Below are 24381 nucleotides of genomic sequence, written 5' to 3'. Positions count from 1 at the left end.
GTACCATTTTTTGGTGCCTTAATCGCACCAATTCTCATTGTAATTCTTAGAAAAACTCTATGAAGTGTGAGTTATCAATCTCATGTTTCTTATAAGAATATCAAGGTCTAAAATATAAATAATCTGCACAAGGTAAAACTACTAAGTAGCAGATTTGGGTTTATGTCCACTGAGTGAACACATTAATTGACTGGGTTTTCCATTGTGAGGGAAACTCATTCATACTTATCATATTTCCACAGATGTGAATGAGTTTCCTTTCCAGTGCCCAGGAAGGAAACGTATAGGCAAGCATTGCTAGGTTTCTTCCACCTCCCCACTCACTCCCTTCAGGAATGAAGGACTGGCTTGTCTGTTTGGTGATCTAGGCGGAGGGGATAGAGCATGGTCAGTTTGACTTCCGTCTGTAATTTCAGAGTCAGCCTGACCACTGTTCACGTGCTTTCTCTTCTGTTCTGGCTTGAAGCTTATAGTGACAGAATCACTTGGGCCTGATGAATGAGTCAGAACGTGGAACAAGGTTATGTAGAGCCTTATAAAATAAGACAGAGAAGTCAACAGCCCTTCTGGCACTCGTAACTGGTATAATGCCTGAGCAATCTGGGTCTTCTACATTGATGTTGTTACATAATTATGAAAGAGGCTAGAAGAAAAAGGTATACATTCTAAATATGCAAAGAAGAAAAAATGGGAAGGTTGTTATTTTATCTGCAGAATAGAAATAAAAATAGAAGAGAAACAATTGCCCTTAATTAATGAAATAAACTCAGCATCAATTACAGAGGTGAGCATATAGCTGATATGCAATTTTTGTTTATTTTAATTTGTTTGGATGTAGGTATCTACAATCCAAATCACACAATAGGAATAACAGCATGTAGAAGTAGGGAGGTGCTAATAATATTTTAATATTGTTTATCTGCAAAAAAGAAAGAGATGACATCTTAAAGAAATTTCATGTATTTTTTCTATCTACAGATATTTGCAGTCTTTGGATCTGATCTAATATAAAGTATAATGTCAGCACTGATTGACAAGTAATTTAGAACAATCTTCTCCTAAATAATACACAATTGACAGATACTGTAGAACAACCTTCTCTGTAGCAGCTAGACTCATAGCAACTTGGAAAATTGGATTTTTCAAACCCTGGATCAACTGAGGCAATAGTACGAGGTATTAGTGTGTGTGTCTCTGCTTTAGGTAGTGATAAACTAGCTTTACACAACCACCTTTGCCACTGACAAAGACAGACCTGCTTGTGTTGGGCCCCTTTTCTTAAAAAGAGGCCCTGCCACAGGGAACCACTATTTATTTCCGTAAATGGATCTCATGCATTTTCTACCATATATGTCTTGTCTCCAGCTAACTTCTGCTAATTTTGTCTTCAAACACTTTATTATCTTGACTCCTGTATAGGTTTCAGCTACTTCCAAAGTGAGATACCAGATCACCAATGCAAAGAAGGGGACCAAAAAGAAAAATCAATTTTACACACATTGCTTTGGTTCCAATATATGTGTTCCTCCAAAATTCATGTGTCGGAACTCAAACCCAAAGTTTAAGTTAAGATGGTATTAAGAGGTGAGGTCTTTGAGAGACAATTGGTATTCATCATGAATGGAATTAATGTCCTTATAAAAGTGGCTTCAGAGAGCTGCCTCATCTTTTTCATCCCTTCCATTTCTTCTGCCATGTGAAGACACAGCTTCAGTCTCTTTTTGCTTCCTTCTGCCATATGAGGATGCAAGAAGAGAGTGCCATTTTGGAAGCAGAAAGTAACCATCAACAAAAACTGATTCTGTTGACACCTTAATCCTGAACTACAGAGCCCCCAGAACTATAATAAATAAGATTTCTATTCTATATAAGTTAACCAGTTTCAGGTATTTTGTTATAGCAGAAAGAACAGGCTGAGACACACATTTTATCTGACCACCCACCTCCCGCCAACAAAAGAGGTTTGTGAGGCTGAGAGATGAGTTAGAGATCCAAGGCAGACTTCCTCTGGAATGTGCGGGAGCAGAATCATTTTCCTTGTCCACTGCGAGGGAGAGTGATGTTCCATCCTATTTTTTGCCCAATGATAAGACAGTCAAGGATATAATTCTGAGAACCTGATGCCATTTTTTAAGTGATATGATATGAGAATTGGTTACTCCAACTTGAGGAATGAAGAGTAGAAGTTCACTGAAATAACCTGTAGCATCAGAGTATAGAGTTGTAATTTGAGAATAAATTGCATTCCCACCAACAGGACAAATTTACACATTTTCTGAGGAAGAGATGCAGAGCGAAAGACAGAACAAATGAATCCATGCTAAGCTTTGATAAAGGGGACTTTTTCCGAAGACAGTAATGGCACTTCTTCTGAGAAAGTCTGAGTGATGGTGGGCTGTGAAGAAACCAGGAGCAGAGAGAGAAGACAGAAGACAGAAGGCAGAATTTGTTCTTTTTTTTTTTTTTTTTTTTTTTTTTGGAGATGGAGTTTCACTCTCATCACCCAGGCTGGAGTGCAATGGTGTGATCTTGGCTCACTGCAACCTCCACCTCCCAGGTTCAAGCAATTCTCCTGCCTCAGCCTCCCAAGTAGCTGGGATTGCAGGCGCCCACCATCACGCCTGTCTAATTTTCATATTTTTAATAGAGACGAGGTTTCACCATGTTGGCCAGAATGGTCTCGAACTCATGACCTTAGGTGATTCATCTGCCTTGGCCTTCCAAAGTGCTGGGATTACAGGCATGAGCCACAGCACCTGGCCTAATTTCTTCTTTAAAAAGGGCAAGTGAAAAAACCCCACTGAGTGGTGTCTCTGAAACCTCCACAGAAGTGCTCATGAGGGACAGTCAGCAATAAAACATCCACTGTGGTTACAAAGGGAAACCTATGGCATCTGTGCTGAAACTTTGTAGATCTTAACCTTTACTTCCTTCCTTGTGTTCCCTCCTTTAGGCTCCAAAAATCCAGGTTTGCAAGACAAAAATTCGTAGGAAACGGTAGGAAAGCAAGCATATCCTTTTCCCACCATAGAATTCCTGCTGCTGGTAACTGACCCAAGTTGGTGGAGGGGAAGAATTTTGATTTGAAGTTCAGCATATGGATTACATTGTACTGGAAATAATAATTATTGATCCAGGGCTAAAATGACTTGAAGACAAGTTAATATTTGAAAGTGACCTCTGGGCCATATCCTAGATATAATCCAAGGTATTAAACAAGCCCCCAAATAGGGATATTAAGTACTTGTCATAAGAAAAGAGTAACCTTGTTCTCTTTTCCATGCTAAGAGTTCAATTTTTCAACATAAAAGTCATAACGAATTCTGTCTTAGGCTTTGATGCTGATTGTTCATTGTCACTCTTTGTCTCATTGCTACTGGCTAATATGGACACACTTAAGGGTGGACAACACATGAAAGTTCTCTAAGGGAAAAGGGTTTACATGGCTCAGTTTCCAGAGAGAAGAGAAGGCATAGGCAGCGGCCCTGTGCATCAACTTGTTGGGGCTGAGTAATATTATATGAAAAAAGAGATGTCCTCTTCCACATCAGTTAAGAGAGACAGAGGGAGAAAAGATGAAAATATTCATTCTAGGGATATCACAGAGAGAATCCACATTCTAAAAGAAGTTAAGTTTAAATATCTCATCACATCATACTATTTGAATGAATGAGGACATGACCAAACCACTGTTATCTATTACAGAGAGTTGCCTGGCTAGAAATGACAAATGAACAGTTTAATGTCAGACAATATTTGCAATAGATCATAATAGAGTATATGTAATAAACAGGTAGTTTGACATAAAATCCAATTCCTATGCATCCTTGGGCAGTGCTTCTTGAAGAACAGAAACAGCCCAGGGAATTATTTATCTTCTCCCAAGTGGTAAAATTAAGAAAGTTTTAGCTCTGGGAAAATATTTCTAACAACTAAACTTCTGAGTATGAGTCCATTATGTCTGCTGCAAACCAGGTAGGCCAATCTTCAGAAGTCAGTGGGCTTCTGGTCACTTTTTTTTTTTAATTCAACCTGCCATCATGGACTAGCCTGCTGAGGCTGAAGTCCCATATCCAGTCTTCCTTTTCTGCTCAACTTCTTGTTGATCTTTATTTCTGCCTGGCCCACCAATGTCATCCAGCCTGTATTTCTCCAACTTCTGACCAACCTGCTACTGGCTAATTACAGAAGCCACTCACATGGCAGCATGAGTCAGACACACTTATGCTCTGGCCACAAGAGCCTAAGTGTTCTGTTCTAGCCATGCCTGTGAATAGAAGAACTGCATGCCTATGGCCAGGGATTCTCTCAAATTTGTACCTGTCTACTCTAAAGATAGAATTGGAAAAGTTCAATCCTATGTGATTTCCGGAGGGACAAAACGTAATCACATTTTTCCTGAACCAATTATCTTTTCACCATGGCAGGAATCAGATTCATTGCCAATGGGCCTAACATTTGCTGCCATCAAGATTTTTGTAGTTGTTGCTCCACATACATCTTTAAAGCAAACCTCGATTTTTCTTTGCAAACTCAAATTAATTATGTGACCCCATCTACTACTGACAATGCTTTTATGTACAATGGCTCATGTGGAACTAATCACTTCCTCCTATAGGTGCTAGTTGAGTGAGGTGGTAAGTTATCCTTTTTAGACCTCTGCATTTCCATTGGCTGAGATGTGATATGTTATGCACTTTACCTAATCATAAACACAGCTCTAGAGGCAGTGTGTGGTTTGCGTTGATGCTTTCAAATAGCACTGGCTCTTTTCAAGGCTTATTCTGAGGAATCAAGTTATTTTAATCAGATGAAGTTTCATTTTTCCCTCATTGGCACAAAACACAATTGACATATCTTTAAAATACACATTGACAATTTCCTTTCATTTCCTCCTTCTCTTGTAAATATAGATACAACCAGATTATCACCATGACAAAACTGAAACTACATTAATCGCCTCACCTAGCAAGGCATTTTTTCCTTTACCGGGAAATCTGACTTGTATCACTCACTTCACTGTAACCTGCTTCTAACATACAGAGCTTTTATATGAGTACATTCTTGCCCTTGATAATTTTTTAAGTAAATGTAAATATATACTCTGAATAAAATGCAGTTAGACACAAACATATTTATAAAATTACATTTTGATTTTATAAGAATCATTCCATCTACAAATCTCAAGATATTGTAGGCAATAAATTCTAAATGAATTAAATTGCTGCCAGATGTGTATTTGGATTCTTTGAGCTTTTCTTTTTTACACAAATCTTCATTAGATTGGTATTTCTCCAACAATAAGGAATTAAGTAATTTTCCAATAATTTAGGTGATACTTGGTGAATATTTCTGTAGCTCATAGGAAACTTGAAAACAGTACATGTGTTAGATCACAGCAATGACGGTCAATGGCAAAACAAAATTGGAGATAGAGTAGCTTTTCCATCAGTGAGCCATGAGACAGGGTACACGCAGCCTCAGCTGCAGTGCTGGCTCTCTTATGAATACAATGTGTGATCACATAGAGGGTGTAACTACAAAAGCCATGAGGAGGTGGCCCTAACCTAAAATGAATTTTGTACCCATCAGTCACAATCTAAAGATTTCATTATTTCAGCTTAATTCATTTAAGTAAACCACTACGGTTTTTAAAAAATATCCTCTTTTAAAAATGCAAATTTTTCTGAAAGGGAAAATCTCATATCACACTTCAGGAAAAATTAATTTAACATGCCTCGTCATAACCTGAGAAACAGGAGGCAGTGTAAGGTCACTAGCTGTCACAGGAGCATGAGCAGATTAGACAATGAAAGGAGGTACAAAGCCGAAGATAAACTTCACTAGCTTCACAATTTTTTTCAAGATGCTCCTATTCGGTGCAATATGTCTCTAAGGAAAGATCACAAACTGTAACTTGTCTCAGGCTATTTTTCTTTCTTACAATCACGTTCTGTCTTAATTTCCAGGCAAGTTTATCCATGATTCTTAAATCCCAGTTGAGTTTTACATTCAGCCCAGGATTCGGGTCAGAACAAATGGATTTGAATACCAGCTTCGTCACTTAAAGACTGTATGATTTTGAACAAGCTACTCAGCGTGCCTGGACTCCAGTTTCCTCAGGGCTAATACATCTAACCCTCTGGATTGCTGTGAGGATTTGATAGAATGATGCCCATCAAGGGCTTAGCAGAGTACCTGGCTCATAGCAATTGTAATAATTACCGGATTTACAGGGTCATGGACAGAGTGGAGAGCAGCTCAGTGGTAGAAGTCAGGACAGTCACCTATGAAACAAGGGAAGAGAAAGCGGTAGAAAAGACCCTTGAAAGACAAGCATGACATAAATCAGGTTGTGTTTATCTTGCCTTTGGTTTTCAGGACTGAAAACAATCTCCCTGTCTTCCCATATCCAAAAACATCCCTGGAAGCTAATAACAATAGAGAGTATTAAAGAGGCTGCCCCTGACATGGCATGCAAGCTAATGAACCAACTAGAAGTGATTCTATTACTGAGATATCTGTAGATACTGACATAAGGCATTTTTCTCCCAGTCTTCTCTTCACCATGCAGACAATTGTTCCAGAACAATAGATGCTTATCCCCTGTTCTTCACATCACCACCACAAATATCATTCTAAATAACATTTTAAATTACTTTTTAATGTAATTTTAAAAAACTATAAGGACTGAAATAATTAGAAGACAAATAAGAATACCATATCAAAATAAAGGCCTTATTAATTGAATTAATAAGAAAATTAATTTACTCAAATTACAGGAATCCAGACAAGGGATTCATGAATAATTTATATTTGCATGGATTTGAAATCTGTAGACCAATTGGTCTTAAATAAACATAATTATTTTTATCAGTCTAAAAATCCTAGTTAAGCTGCAGCATGATGACTTTGAATCATGTTATTCCTTTATATCTGTTTTGTTTATGTGAATACAAACAGAAAGTATTTAATAATTTTCACCAAGAGATGCATTTAATAAGGGAGACCATCTGGAAATCAATGTCCTATGAATAATTTTGAAATAGAAATTATGTAAGCAGGAAACTATGACAATGGCATGAAAATGATGATACTGGTTTTGGAGACAAGGATATGTAGTACCAAAGAACAACTCTCTGTCCGAAGGTGAACAGCAGTTAGAGGCTCAGGAAGTATCTATTTCCCAGGAATATTGATATCATGTATAAATTGACATTAATTGAGGTTATTACTACTTTTTGTCTTGGATTTGTAATAGAAACACAACTCATTTTATTGTCCTTCACGTTATTGTATTTCACAGCTATTTCATTTCTTACAAATTGAAGGTTTGTGGCAACCTTACATCTAGCCATAACAACAGGTGCTCATTTCCTGTCTAATTTTGGTAAGTTTTGCAATATTTCAAACTTTGAATTATTATATCTGTTGTGGTGATATGTGATCAGTGATCTTTGCTTGATGTTACTATTATAATTGTTTTGGAGTGCCACAACATTTATATAAGATGGAAAACTTAGTCGATAAATGTTGTATGTATTCTGACTGCTTCACTAACCAACTTTTCCACTCTCTATCCCTCTTCTTGAGCCTCCTTATTTCCTGACACAGAATAACATTGAAATGAGGCCAACTAATAAGCATATAATGGCCTCTAAATGTTCAAGTGAAAAGAAGAGTCATAAATCACTCACTTTAAATAAACTAGAAATGATTAAGCTTAGTGAGGAAGGCATGTCAAAAGCCAAGACAGGTGGAAAGCTAGGTCTCTTGGGTCAAACATTTAGCCAAATTGTGAATGTGAAGTAAAAGTTCCTGAAGGAAATTAAAAGTGCTACACCAGTGAACACACAGATGATAAGCAAAACAGTCTTATTGCTGATATGCAGAAAATGTTAGTGGTCTGGATAGAAGATCAAATCAGCCACAACATCTTTTAAGCCAAAATCTAATCTAAAGAAAAGAGCTAATGTCCTCAATTTTGTGAAGGCTGAGAGAGGTGAAAAATCTGCAAAGGAAAAGTCTGAAGCCAGCAAGGTTGGTTCATGAGTTTTAAAGAAAGAAGTCATCTCCATAACATAATAATTCAAAAATGAAGCAGCAGATGCTGATGTAGAAGGTGCAGCAAGTTATCGAGATTTAGCTAAATGGCTACACTAAACAACAGATTTTCCATGTAGATGAAACAGCCTTCTGTTGAATGAAGATGCTATGCATGACTTCCATAGCTAGAGAGAAGTCAATGTCTGGCTGCAAAGCTTCCAAGACTGGTTGACTCTTAGGGACTAAGGCAGCTGGTGGCTTTAAGTTGAAGCTGGCACTCATTTACCATTCAAAAAATCATAAAGCATTTAAGAATTATGCTAAGCCTATTCTTCCTGTGCTCTGTAAGTAAAACAACAAAGCCTAGATGATAGCACATGTGTTTACAGCATGGTTTACTGTATATTTTAAGCTAAGGATTTGAGACCTACTACTCAGGAAAAAAGATTCATTTTCAAATATTACATTGACAATGTACCTAGTCACCCAAGAGCCCTGTAGACATGTACAACAATGCTAATGCCAGATTCATTGACAATGCACCTAGTCACCCAAGAGCCCTATAGAGATATCCAAGAAGGCTAATGTTTTCATGCCTGCTAATACAACATCCAGTCTGCAGGCAGTGACTCAAAGGGTAATTTTGACTTTCAAGTCTTATTATTTAAGAAATAGAGTTTGTAAGGCTATAGCTACCAAAGACAGTGATTTCCCTGTTGAAATTAGTACATTGAAAACCTACCAGAAAGGATTTATCACCCTAGATGCCATTAATATTTATATGGTTTGGATGTTCGTCCCTTGCAAATCTGATGTTGAAATATGATTCCCAATGTTAAAGGAGGGACCTGGTGGGAGGTGGTCAGATCATGGGGGCAGATCTCTCATGAGTGGTTTAGTACCATCCTGTTGGTAATAAGTGGGTTCACATTCAGTTAGGTCAAATGACATCTGGTTGTTTAAAAGCGTCTAGGACCTCCCCCTCCTTTCTCTCTTGCTCTGGCTCTCACCATGTAACGTGCTTGCTTCCACTACAATTTCTGCCATGACTGTAAGCTTCCTGAGGCCCTCGCCAGAAGCTGAGCAGATGTTGGTGTCATGCTTGCATCACCTACAGAAGTATGAGCTAATTAAACCTCTTTTTAAATAAATTATCTAGTCTCAGGTATTATTTTACCGTAATGCAAAAGCAGACTAACACAGAAAATAATTAATAATTCATGAGAGAAGGTCAAAAGATCAACATTAATAGGAGTTTGAATAAAGTTGGTTCCAAACTCCTGGATGACTTTGAGAGGCTCAAGACTTCAGAGAATTATGTAACTGTAGACATGGTGAAAATACCAAGAGAACTGGAATTAGAAGTGGGGCCTGAAGATGTGACTGAATTGCTATAATCTCATGATAAAATTTGAACAGACGAGGAGTTGCTTCTCGTGGATGAGCGAAGATAATAATTTGTTGCAATTGATTCTATTGCTGGTGAAGATGCTGTGAACACTGTTGAAATCACAACAAAGACATTAGAATATTACATAAACTTACTTGATAAAGCAGCAGCAGGTTATGACAGGATTTACTCCAATTTTGAAAGAAGTTCTACTGTGAATAAAATTCCATGCTATAGAGGTAAATCTTTCATGAAAGAAAAGGCCATGGTGTGGAAATTTTCACTGTTGTCTTATTCTAAGCAACTGCCACAGCCACCCCAACCTTTAGCAACCACTACCCTATTACTCAGCAGCCCTTAACGTGGCGGCAAGTACTTGCACCAGCAAAACGATTATTACTCACTAAAGGCTCAGATGATTGTTAGTATTTTTCAGCAATAAAGTACTTTCTAATTAAGATAAATACTTTTTAATGTAAAGTTTTTGCACAGTTGATAGACTACAACATGGTGTAAATATAACTTTTGCATGCACATTGGGAAATAAAAAAATGTGTGACTCAATTTATTGCAATGTTAGCCTTATTGCCCTTATCTGTAGGGGAACCCACAATGTCTCTGAGGTATGCCTCTAACTCATTTTTCATCCTTCCTTCTCTATTCATTTAATTCATTTTTAAAATTTATTATTATCTTTTATTTTTGACCTCTGCCCCACCCTCTCTTCCCATATTATTTCAGCTTCACACCATAACTGCACTAATTTTCCAAAAAATGCATCTCTAATCATTTTATTTTCTGCTTAAAAAACCTTGAGCATTACCTGTATAGTATTGTGTTAATCTACTTCCTTGATTTAAAATACTCAAATATACTTAGTTATCAAGCCAATTCAAATGACTAATTTTTCTTTGTTTTGTTTTCTGTATTCTGAAATACTCTCTACACCTCCCACTTCCACTGAGTAAAGTTGTATGAAAAGACAGTCCAGAAAAGTCATAGTGTGGTTTCCAGTGTTAGACAGGCTTGAGATCAAATAGAGGTTGTACCTGATCATCTTCTTTTCATCCTGGAGACAAAATTACACAAAAGACTGTAGCACTCCCCGAAAGCATAAATTATGGCAAGTAAAAACCTTTGTACCTATGTACCTGAGAGAATAGCTGACTATTTATGAGTATAGGGAAGATGTATGAACTAGTCCATGCAAAGTTTTTAGTACAGTGCCAGGCACACAGTAAGTTCTTTATACATGTCAACCATCAATAATACCATTGTTACTCTCATTCTTTATTAATTTGTTTTTGGAGACAAGGTCTTGCTCTGTTGTGGATGCTACAGTACAGCGGCACCATTGTGGTTCACTGCAGTCTCAACCTCTTGGACTCAAGCTCTTCTCCCACCTCAGCCTTCTGAGTAGTTGAGTTGAAAGGCACATGCCACCATGCCTGACTAATTTTGTCTTTTCTCCTTCTTTTATTTTTGTACAGACTGGGTCTTGCTACGTTGTCCAGGCTGGTCTCAGACTCCTAGGCTCAAGCAATCCTCCTGTTTCAGCTTCCTGAATAAGTGGCTGAGACTACAGGGGAGCACTTATAGGTTAATTTTTTCTTTGCTTTTTGTTATTTGTGTGTTTACTGCATTTGTTTTTGTTTTTGTAGTGACAGGATCTCACTATGTTGCCTAGGCTGGTCTCAAACTCCTGGGCTCAAGTCATTCTTTCACCTCAATCCCCCAAAGTGCTGGGATTACAGGCATGGGCCATTGTGCCTGGCCCATAATTTATTTTGACCCATAAGTTATTTTGAGGCCCAAAATAATATATTCTTCATTCATGACACTTAATTTATTATCTTCATCTCAAAGTAATGTGTACACCTATATAATGAGAGAGAGCTAAAGCAATATGATTATCAGATTTAATAATTTAAACCTTTTTTAAATTTCAGGGTGGATAGTTGAAATTTTATAGTAAAGAGGGCCATAACCAAATAACCAAATCCATAATATTTAAAGACAATACATAATGCAGGGTGTAAGATGCATCAGTACAAGGAAACATTGGATAAAGGCACACTAGTTAGGAGATTACTAGAAAAATATAAATGAACTGTCTCTGTTACCAGTGACAGAAGACATTGTGGAGGTAGACCAAATATGAGAGTTAAGCAAAGTGAAGAGAATAATTCCTATGCCTCAAATACAAATAGAAACAAAATATTAGAGGCTAAGATGAAAGGCATGTATTTTGTTGTGTTAGATGTCAGGAGCCTCAGATTATCAGTAATAGAAATGTGCAGCCAGCAATTACAAACAGGATTCTACAACATAAGAAATAAGTCAGAGCTAGAGACAAAACATCCTATGGTCAGATTGTTTGAGTCATAGAATTAAATAAACTCACGAAAGATAATTGCATTTCATGATGTAAAAAAATCCAAGGTACCCGTTAAGACCATCTGGTGTATTGAGGAGAACAGCTGTAAAAAAGAAAGAAACAAACAAAAAACAGAACAGAAGAGCAAAGTATCATGGAAGCCAAAAGAAAATAGATATTTCAAGAAGGCATGGCAGAAAGCTGCAGTTGCATCTCTCTAAACCTGTGTTTCTTCTTTCTGGGTCCACAGTTAAAGTCCACTTCCCAGCCCCACCTTACAGTTAAATACAGCCATGGAAGTCAATTCTCAAGCCTGGAGTATGAACAAACTGGTATTTCCTACTTCCACACCTGGGTCATAAAACGTCCCACCTGTGATTCTTGGTATTTATCCAGCTGGATAACTTTTAGAGCAATCTTGGCAACTTGTTGAAGAAGGTAAATATTGAAGTTGGCAGAGCTGCTCTCAACCTGGGTCTCAGAATGAAAGTGTGGAGCCCAGCGCACCTACTGTGGCCATTTAAGTGACTTAGGAAACAACTAGCACATCTTTGGTAGATGAATTCCACTTTCACAATTTTCCTTGTTTTCATTCCTGGGGATGAGCTGTATAACATTCATTTTTTAAAAATCCCCATGGGCCCATTACATGGGTGAGAATTAAAATTCCACAGTTTTCAGCCACCATTGAATTTGTAGGGTTTGTTTGTCACAGGAGTGAGGCTTTCTTAACTAGCATAGAAAGGTTATTTATAAGTTCTGACTGAAGAAGATGAGGAGTGAAAGGTCTTGAGATTTAATGTTCTTCAGGAAACAGTTTCAGGAAAGTGTGGAGAAAAAAAGCTATGTTTTCACAAGCGAAAGAATGATTGGAAAGTGTAGAAGTGAAGGCATTAAATGCAATTTTGGGTAAGGAGGGTTATGGAGAGGAGGAATTTTGTGCTGAATAGAAAGTAAGATACGAGACAATAACCTAATAAGAACACAGGGTCAAACAGGCTTTTTGTAAGGTTGTAGAATCGTAACAATATCTAAATGATGGACAGGAGGAAAGAGGTGCTGGAGGTGGAGAGATTGAAAATGCACGAAGAAAGATTTATACAGCAAAATCACAAAGTGAAAAAGGAGAAGAATGTGAGAACCGGTAATGCTTTTAACCTTTTACAAAAAAGTAGGGCCTTTCTTATTCCTTAATAGGTAGGAAGGTGATAATTTAATGAGAAAGAGTAGGAAGACTAGAAAAGGATTGAGATTCACTGTGTAAATGGGTGTCATGTATGCCCTAAAAATGCCTCTTTGTGGACTCCACCTATGACTCTCTGAAGCCCACATAGAAGCCCCTATTGCCGGCTCAGTTTAATCTAGCATGTAAAAAAATGCCAAGTGTCTTTTATCTTAGTGGGCTGTGGTAAAGGAGGAGTTCTTCTATACAAATAATAACTATAAAAAGAAGTATTTGTAAAGTCTATTAAATCTGTTTATACAGCACAAGTTTCATCTTGAGAACTCTTAGTTATTCCACAAATATTTTTTGAATACTATGACTAGGACCGCTGTCAAGAAAGAAATAACAAATAAGTAAACAAACAAATAATTTTAAATTATAAGTGCTATGAATGATATTATAATTTAAAGAGAGACTAAGAGGGGCTGTATGGGAGAGGATAACCTTTCAGTTTACTCACCATCATATACTAAACGCGTTCTACTTATAAATTGGAGGATTATGAAAAACGGTAAGTGAAGCTATAATAAATTCAGTGATTTGTCCAAAGTTATACCATTTTGGCCATTCATTCTAATTTCTGGCATCATTTTTAGAGCCAATTTAATTTCAGTTAGACCATGTTTGGACCTGTATCATTTCAGAAAATTTGTAAATGCTTTAGAAATATAGTTTTGTTATATGTCCCTCAATAAGGTATCTTAACAGTACCATATTAAGATACTCTTACCTTCATACAAGTTGATAGCTTTATTTTAAAACTTTTGTTTTGATAAGATGTATTAAAATCATATGCATAGACTCATATATGCATATATAATTTAAACATGAATATATATATTAAAATTTAATAGTGAATTTAAACAAAATTATGTAACAACAACGTTTCTTGCACTGCTGTTTAGCATCCTTTGTTTATCCTTGTGAAAAACTTCTTTCAAGGGTGTGTGATAATAATTCATTTTCAAGTAACCTGCTCTCAATGCATGTGAGTTCCTGAGAAAATTCTTTGGAGAACCAGATTCACAATGTATTTTTATATATTTGCTGAAATAAATGATAAGAGATAAATCACAACGAAGACAGTAAAATGTGAAATAAATACTATTATATGTGTGATTGATTTACTTTTTATCTCTAGAGGCATTATTTTTTCTTTATCTGCTGTGAAGCTTTAGTCAAATGGCCAGTAATATAAAATGTTTATGGTTTTGTGGATTGGAATTACAGTTTCTTGACCTATCTGATTCAGACTAGATCCTTGTCACAGTTTTTCATTTTAATGAATAGAGAAAACTTGTGAGAATGCTTATATGCTGCTATCTTTTTTACACTGGAACCTCAGGGAGTTTGAAAAAAAAATTCCTTTTCCAAACACAACTATAATTTCACACAGATTGTATTCATTTCCATAAAAGATAGAATATTTCAAAGTAGCACTCTGATTTTCAATGGCATAAAATAATGACTTATTTTCAGAATATGTCCAATTTTAATATCATAAACTTTAGCTTCTTACCCAGACTTCCAAAATAATGTGTAGAGAATTGAATACGTAAACAACTTCATCTGTTCTTTTCTTTTCCTACAAGAATCTCTTCCCTGTTTAAAAATTCTGTGCAGTCATGCACTGCATAATATTTCAGTCCACAACAGACTGCATATGCAGTGGTGGCCTCATCAGAAGCTACTGCGACTGAAAAATTCTTATCACCTAGTGACGCTGTAACCATCATAACATCATAGTGTATATTTCTATTGCATATTTGTATATTGTATATTGTATATTTGTATATTGTATATTGTATATTCTATTGTATATACAAAAGAGTGACATCTCCTCAACAAGATCCTCAGGCAAGTCCATCAGGAGCCATTATCGCTATCATAGAATATGACAGCTCCATGCATGTCCTTGCCCCTGAAGCCTTTCCAGTGGGACAAGTTGTACTGGTGAAAGCGATATTGATGATCCTGACCCTGTATAGGCCCTGTATTGGCCCTAGACTTATGTGTGTGTTTCTGTCTTAGTTTTTTTAACAAAAAGATTTAAAAAGTTAACAAAAATTAAACACTTTTAAAATAGAAGGAAGCTTATAAAAGTGGATATTTAAAAACTTATTTTTTGAAAATTATACCTTAAGTTCTGGGGTACACGTGCAGAATGTGCAGGTTTGTTACATAGGTATACATGTGCCGTGGTGGTTTGCTGCACCCATCAACCCGTCATCTACATTAGGTATTTCTCCTAATGCCATTCCTCTCATTGCCCCCCACCTCCCTAACAGGTCCCAGTGTGTGATGTTCCCCTCCCTGTGTCCATGTGTTGTCATAGTTCAGCTCCCACTTATGAGTGAGAACATGCGGTGTTTTATTTTCTGTTCCTGTGTTAGTTTGCTGAGAATGATAGCTTCCAGCTTCATCCATGTCCCTGCAAAGGACATCAACTCATCCTTTTTTATGGCTGCATAGTATTTCATGGTGTGTATGTGCCACATTTTCTTTATCCAGTCTATCATTGATGAGTATTTGGGTTGGTTCCAAGTCTTTGTTATTTTAAATAGTGCTACAATAAACATACGTGTGCAAGTGTTTTTATACTAGAATGATTTATAATCCTTTGCGTATATACATAGTAATGGGATTGCTACAACAAATGGCATTTCTGGTTCTAGATCCTTTAGGAATTACCACACTGTTTTCCACAATGGTTGAACTAATTTACACTCCTACCAACAATGTAAAAGCATTCCTATTTCTTCACATCCTCTCCAGCATCTGTTGTTTCCTAACTTTTTAATGATCATCATTCTAACCGGCATGAGATGATATCTCATTGTGGTTTTGATTTGCATTTCTCTAATGATCAGTGATGATGAGCTTTTTCTCATGTTTGTGGGCCACATAAATGTCTTCTTTTGAGAAGTGTCTGTTCATACCCTTCACCCACTTTTTGATGGGAGTTTTTTTCTTGTAAATTTGTTGAAGTTCCTTGTAGATTCTGGATATTAGCCCTTTGTCAGATGGATACATTGCAAAATTTTTCTCCCATTCTGTATATTGCCTATTCACTGTGATGATAGTTTCTTTTGTTTTGCAGAAGCTCTTTAGTTTAATTAGATCCTATTTGTCAATTTGGGCTTTTGTTGCCATTGCCTTTGGTGTTTTAATCATGAAGTCTTTGCCCATGCCTATGTCATGGATGGTACTGCCTAGGTTTTCTTCTAGAGTTTTTATGGTTTTAGGTCTTACGTTTAAGTATTTAGTCCATCTTGTGTTGATTTTTGTATGAGCAGTCCAGTTTCAGTTTTCTGCATATGGCTAGCTAGTTTTCCCAACACGGTTGTATTAAATAGGGACTCCTTTTGCCATTGCTTGTTTCTGTCAGGTTTGTCAAAGATCAGATGGTTGTAGATGTGAGTTGTTGTTTCTGAGGTCTCTGTTCTGTTCTATTGGTCTATATCTCTGTTTTGATATCAGTACCATGCTGTTTTGGTTACTGTAACCTGGCAATCTAGTTTGAAGTCAGGAAGCATGATGCCTCCAGCTTTGTTCTTTTGCTTAGGATTGTCTTGGCTATATGGGCTCTTTTTCGGTTCATATGAAATTTAAAGTATTTTTTTCTAACTCTATGAAGAAAGTCAATGGTAGCTTGATGGGGATAGCACTGAATCGATAAATTACTTTGGGCAGTATGGCCATTTTCATAATATTGATTATTCTTATCCACAAGCATGGAATGCTTTTCATTTGTTTGTGTCCTCTTTTATTTCATTGAGCAGTGGTTTGTAGTTCTCCTTGAAGAGGTCCTTCACATCCCTTGTAAGTTGTACTCCTAGGTATTTTATTGACTTTGTAGCACTTGTGAATGCGAATTCACTCATGAGTTGGCTCTCTGTCTACTATTGGTGTATGGGAATGCTTGTGATTTTTGCACATTAACTTTGTATGCTGAGACTTTGCTGAAGTTGCTTATCAGCTTAAGGAGATTTTGGGCTGAGAGGATGGGGTTTTCTAAATATACAATCATGTCATCTGCAAACAGGGACAATTTGACTTCCTCTCTTCTGATTTGAATACACTCTATTTCTTTCTCTTGCCTGATTTCCCAGGCCAGAACTTCCAAAACAATGTTGAATAGGAGTGGTCAGAGAGGGCATCCTTTCCTTGTGCCAGTTTTCAAAGGAAATGCATCCAGCTTTTGCCCATTCAGTATAATATTGGCTGTGGGTTTATCATAAATAGCTCTTATTATTTGGAGACACGTTCCATCAATAGCTAGTTTATTGAGAGATTTTAGCACGAAGGGGTGTTGAATTTTATCAAAAGCAAGAGATGCAGTCTTAGTCTCTGATGAAACAGACTTTTAACCAACAAAGATAAAAAAAGACAAAGAAGGGCATTACTTAATGGTAAAGGGATAAACACAACAAGAAGAGCTAACTAACCTAAATATATTTACATCCAATACAGGAGCACCCAGATTCATAAAGCAAGTTCTTAGAGACCTACAACGAGACTTAGACTCCCACAAAATTATACTGGGAGACTTTAACACCCTTCTGTCAATATTAAACAGATCAACAAGACATAAAATTAACAAGGATATTCAGGACTTGAACTCAGTTCTGGGCCAAGTGGACCTAATAGACATCTATGGAACTCTCCACCCCAAATCAACAGAATATACATTCTTCTAAGCACCACATCGCACTTATTCTAAAACTGACCACATAATTGAAAGTAAAACACTCCTCAACAAGTGCAAAAGAACAGAAATCATAACAGTCTCTTAGACCACAGTGCAATCAAATTAGAGCTTAGGATTAAGAAACTCACTCAAAACGACACAACTACATGGTAACTGAACAATCTGCTCCTGAATGACTACTGGGTACATAACGAAATTAAGGCTGAAATAAGTAAGTTCTTTGAAACCAATGAGAACAAAGACACAATGTACCAGAATCTCTGGGACACAGCTAAAGCAGTGTTTGGAGGGAAATTTATAGCACTAAATGCCCACAGGAGAAAGCAGGAAAGATCTAAAATCAACACCCTAACATCACAATTAAAAGAACTAGGGAATCAAGAGCAAACAAACTCAAAAGCTAGCAGAAGACAAGAAATAACTAAAATCAGAGCAGAACTGAGGAAGACAGAGACACGAAAAACCCTTCAAAAAATCAATGAATCCAGGAACTGACTTTTTGAAAAGGTCAACAAAACAGACCACTAGCCAGACTAATAAAGAAAAGAGAAAAGTATCAAATAGACACAATAAAAAAAAATGATAAAGGGGAGATTGCCACTGATCCCATAGAAATACAAACTACCATCAGAGAATACTATAAACACCTCTATGTTAATAAACTATAACATCTAGAAGAAATGGATAAATTCCTGGACACATACACACTCCCAAGTCTAAACCAGGGAGAAGTCGAATCACTGAATGACCAATAACAAGTTCTGAAATTCAGGCAGTAATGAATAGCTTACCAACAAAAAAGCCCAGGACCAGATGGATTCACAGCCGAATTCTACCAGAGGTACGAAGAGGAGTTCGTACCATTCCTTCTGAAACTACTCCAAACAATAGAAAAAGAGGGACTCCTCCCTAACTCATTTTATGAGGCCAGCATCATCCTGATACCAAAAGCCAGCAGAGGCACAACAAAAAAAAATTTCATGCCAATGTCCCTGATAAACATCAGTGCAAAAATCCTCAGTAAAATACTGGCAAACCAAATCCAGCAGCACATCAAAAAGCTTATCCACCATGGTCAAGTCAACTTCATCCCTGGAGTGCAAGGCTGGTTCAACATACGCAAATCAAGAAAGGTAACCGATTATATAAACAGGACGAATGACATAAACCACATAATCATCTCAATAGATGAAGAAATGATTTTGGACAGCTGTACAATGTGTGTTTTAAGCTAAGTGTTATCATAAGAGTCTAAATGTTTAAAAAAATGAAAAGTTTATAGGGTAAAAAGTTATAGGAAGCTAAAGTTAATTTATTATTGAAGAATAAAAAATATTTCTGGTAAATTTAATGGAGCCTAAGTGTACAGTATTTATAAAGTCTACATGAGTGTACTATTATGTCTTAGACCTTCATATTCACTCAGTACTCATTCACTGACCCACCCAGAGTAACTTCCAGTCCTGCCAGCTCCATTCATGGTAAATGCTCTATACAGGTATATCACATTTATCTTTTAAATCATATTTTCATTGTGCCTTTTCTATGTTTGAATATGTTTAGATACACAAATATCATAGTGTTAAAATTGCCTAGAGTTTTCACTACAGTGACATGCTGTACAGGTTTGTAGCCCAGGAGCAACAGAGTTGTACCATACAACTTAGGTGTGTAGTAGGCTATACCATCCAGGTCTGTGTAGTTACACTCTATGATGCTCACGCAATGACAAAAATCACCTAAAGATGCATTTCTCAGAGTGTATTCCTGTCATTATATGACATATGACTGTATTCAAAACATTATGTCACATTTATTTGCTTTTACTATCTTTGTTGGTTTTATCTTAATGAGTCCTTAAAATAATTTGTTGCATTTGCTATTTTGTTTGTTATACTTTTTCAATATCCTCCAGTATGAATTGTATATTTCACAAAATGACAGATAAAAAATTGAACAAAACATTTTACCAAGGCTTAGATAAAAAAAACAAAACAGCTTTAATTCTCAACACGTTTTGCCTTTTCTACCCCCAAATATCACTGTTTTAAATATGTTCTTAATTAGGACAAAAAGCATCACTCATGGTGGAAGATGGAAGGGAGTCATAAATTTCAATTAAATATCATATTTTTACTCTTAGTACCTTAAATTAAATTACTTCATTTACATTCTTATTAATCAGACTGAAGAATATGTATTACATATGTATAATATACAGAATTTGCATAATATGTATTATACTGAGAGCAGAAACGTATCAAAAACTAAGTAGTTACAAACACAGTTTGAATCCTTCAATCAGATAAAACACCTGTAAGCTTTTTCTAAGGGGAAATTATGAGTCATTATATATAAAGCCCTAAAAAAAAGAGGGAGCACTGTCTTATTATATATACTCTCTATAATTTTAGGAGCAAAGCCAAGTTTGAACTGGGGATTATCACACATACTATTTTTTTGTTCTGTTTTCTCCATTCACTGATCTATGATTCTCACTGATGGAGTTCAAAAACATTTCATTAACTACCCAGTATTTGTGATATATAAATAAAATGCACATTTTGAAATAAAATATTGGAAGCCTTTTTAACTCTTTCAATATCTACATTAAAAGATAAATGCCAGGTTACAGATGCTTGTCCAGTCTACACTGAACATTACTATCCAGTGTGTTCTTTCCTTACACTCGTATATGATTTAGATCTCTCTTTTCAACTTCTGGACATACATTTCTGTTGGGATCTGACTCAGCTGAGGCAGCAGTTTTTGCATTGGCTCACCTGTATGGACAAGGGAAATTCTGGATGACGACTGTAGTAGCCTAGATCACTATGAATAAATGCTTACTTCACCCACCCACCCCTATCTCTCCATACTCTCAGGCTTCTTGACTTCAGGCTGGGTCATATGACTTGTTTTTGCTGACAGGATATTAAGAAGATTGAAATGAGTTTGCATGATTGATCTTACTTTCCTACACTTCTGTCATTGCTATGGAAAGAATATATTCCTGATAGCTGGCTAGTCCCAGAATATTGAGAGATATTTGGAACAGACCTGAACTCATTCTACAGCCCCAAGCCAAACCCAGTCCAGCTCAGCTTAGTTCTACAAAACCACAGCCAATTTGCAGACAAATGACTAAGAAATAAATGTTTTATTTTTACACCACTGAGATTTTTGTGGTTATTTATTATACAGGGATAGCTATTTAAAACCAGAATATTTGAGAAAAGGTGACTGAATCATACATTTCAAAGAAGAAGAAAATAGGCAAACCTTATTATCGCTGTTTTTCTAGGATCAGAAATTTTCTTTCAAGTTACTCTTACGAATGTTTTCTTTTTCTTTTTGTCTTATTTTTTCTTTCATTTTTTTTTTTTTAAGACAGAGTCTTGCTCTGTTACTCAGGCTGGAGTACAGTGGTGTGATCTTAGCTCACTGCAACCTCCACCTCCTGGGTTCAAGCAATTCTCCTGCGTCAGCCTCCCGAGTAGCTGGGACTACAGGGGTGTGCCACCATGCCTGGCTAATTTTTTGTATTTTAAGTAGAGATGGGGTTTCACAATTTTGGCCAGGCTGGTTTCGAACTCCTGACCTTGTGATCCACCCACCTCGTGGGATGCCACGACTTCCATTTTATAGAGGATGAAACTGTCCTGGAAAAGTTAAATTAATTGCCGTTGTCCACACAGGTAACCCAACGCAGAATGGCTGCCTCATCTAACTCAGATCCCAATGGAAAGGTATGTCAAGAAGTTGAAAAAGGAAATCTAAGTAGTATATGAAAAAGAGGAAAGAAAAACACACTGGATAACATGACAAGCATCTGTAATCTGACATTTATCTTCTAATCAAGGATGACAAGTGAGAATATTTATTTAAATAACTTCAGTGTTCATCATGCAATCATTACTCATAATATTCTCTAGACGATACTTTGGTTTTAGAGAAATGAGAATCACACAGGGTACAATAAGAAGAATGACATTAATGCAAAGATACATAGGTGGCAGAAAGCAAAAAGCACATAAGGCAGTTCTTGTATCCATTGTTCTCACGAACTCTTTCTCTCTAATTGTGTAGCTACTTTGGTCTGAAGTTTTGCTGCTTGGTCCAAACTTGCCAGTGCATTTTGGATTCTGTAGTCTAAATTAAGAAGGGATATATTATATTTGGTTTAGCAAATTGCTACTGTTTTACAGGTAGGAATTATTGTACTAATGTGTTTTACAAATGGAATTCCACCGGGTCAAATCAAGTCCAATTAATGGCAAGCCTAGTCCACCTGTCTGAACAGGATGCTATGGCCAATGCAACCAGGAAGGCCTACTAGACATCACAGATATTGATCACTGTATTTAGTGTGGCCAGTTACAGCTGTACTAAAGAACAGATCACCCTGATGAGGAATAGGAGATACTTATTTCCATGCACCTAAGTGAGTTCAGGTCTAAGTAGAGTCCTCTAGCTTTTGGTACATTCCTTTTTTCTAAATACTGAATATCCTAGAGAAAACTGGAAAACTAATGGCTTACTGCAATTAATCATAAACAGCACATGTCATGTATAAATCTTAGATCTTATAAATTATGATTTGAATGCAAAACAATTGGTGCTCTCTTAAGATTTTCAACAACCTCCAAAGACGAACATTTTCTCCAGAATCAGGCTATTATCCACTACTCTACCAAAAAGAGCACATTGATGGGCAGAATCACCAATTTATGAGGGAAAAGACTTTGTATAACAGCATTATCTGTGATTCTGCCTGTTCCTTTAGGCCTTCCTCTGAGGCTGGAAGATTAATTTGCCTTCAGAGCAACTGACAAGCATTCATTTACCGAATAATGATTTTCTAAATTCATAATTTATCTTGTTATATGATGTCACTAATTAAGTAAAGCTATAATTTACAAGGTTGAAAATTCTTTTCAGCTAGTCACTGTCATTGGTTTGATGTAGTTGTATGGGAAATGAATATTTCCCTACACAGTACATCCTCGAGTTTAGAGACTAGACAAAAAAGAAAGCCAGGGTCCCTTATGTCCTTTTCATCATAATATAAACTGCATTATAAAGAACTTATCTATGAGGCCACAAGGAATATTAAGGAAAATATAAACGTGACCCCTCTAGTTATCTGGAGAGAGTACATAAATGTTTTCAAATATGCTCTAGGAAGGCAAGATATATAAGAACAAAAATAATAAAACAAAAAATGTTGTGAAAAGTCAGTTCAGAAAAGAAATTGCAGTGGTATTTTATCAGAAAGAGTTTTAATATGTCCATAGCCCATAGTTCATCATATTCATAGCATGTCTTTTAAAACTAGAGAGAAAATGCAGTATGCTAAGAAATCTAATAACCAGTGTTATAAAAGTAACTCTCAACCCAGACTAAGGATGGCCTTTGTATAGTGAAAACATTCTCAGTTTTAGAATGTTTTTCTTAAATGTACTAGTTTTCTGAGAATAAAATCAAAAGACACCACCTCCAAAGAATACACATTGAGACTGTGTTCTAGTCATCACAGCAAGAAACAAGTCATACCAGTCCTGATGCTGGCTTTCTGATAAAACAATAAGGCAATACTAAAAGATGTTTGATAGCATCTTAAAGACCAAGTAAAAGAGTATTATTGATAAATTAACACTTATTTTGTTTACATATATCAATTCTTATTTAAGGGGAAAAAGTCACTATAAGTTTTCTCCAAACAGCTGGAAAATATATTATTTTTTTGAGCTGTTATGTTAAGATTTGTGCCTGTGCACATTTCCTGAAATAAACTCCAAATCTGAAATTTATCTAACCATACAGGCCAGGAAAAATGGGAATATTATCCAATTAATTTGATTTGCTAGGACCAGATTCCTTATAGTTTTGGTGGCATGATTCTGTGAAATGGTTGGTAATTTTTTAATTAGTCCTGTTTTATGGGACCTTAATATCCTGCCAAGTGTACTTGAGCTTTATATTGCCATTTCTTACTGTTTTATAGCCATGGCCACTTTCTTTTTCCTTTTTTTTTTTTTTTTTAATTATACTTCAAGTTCTGGGTTACATGTGCAGAACATGTGTTTTGTTTTGTTTTTTTTTTTTTTTTTTTACATAGGTATACAAGTACCATGGTGGTTTGCTGCACTCATCAAACCTTCACTTACATTAGGTATTTCTCCTAATGTTACCTCTCCCCTAGCTCCCCACCCCCCACAGGTCCTGGTGTGTGATGTTCCCCTCCCTGTGTCCATGTGTTCTCATTGTTCAACTCCCACTTATGAGTGAGAACATGGCAGTGTTTGGTTTTCTTTTCTTGTGATAGTTTGCTGAGAATGATGGTTTCCAGCTGCATCCATGTCCCTGCAAAGGACATGAACTCATCTTTTCATGGCTGCATAGTATTCCATGGTGTATATGTGCCACATTTTCTTAATCCAGTCTATCACCAATGGATATTTGGGTTGGTTCCAAGTCTTTGCTATTGTGAATAGTGCTGCAATAAACATACGTGTGCATGTGTCTTTATTGTAGAATGATTGATAATCCTTTGGTTATATGCCCAATAATAAGATTGCTGGGTCCAGTGGTATTTCTGGTTCAAGTTCCTTGAGGAATCACCACACTGT

Source organism: Colobus angolensis, unplaced genomic scaffold (genome assembly GCF_000951035.1).
Source record: "Colobus angolensis palliatus isolate OR3802 unplaced genomic scaffold, Cang.pa_1.0 Scaffold18, whole genome shotgun sequence".
Classification (NCBI taxonomy): Eukaryota; Metazoa; Chordata; class Mammalia; order Primates; family Cercopithecidae; genus Colobus; species Colobus angolensis.
This window is presented reverse-complemented; position numbering follows the sequence as displayed.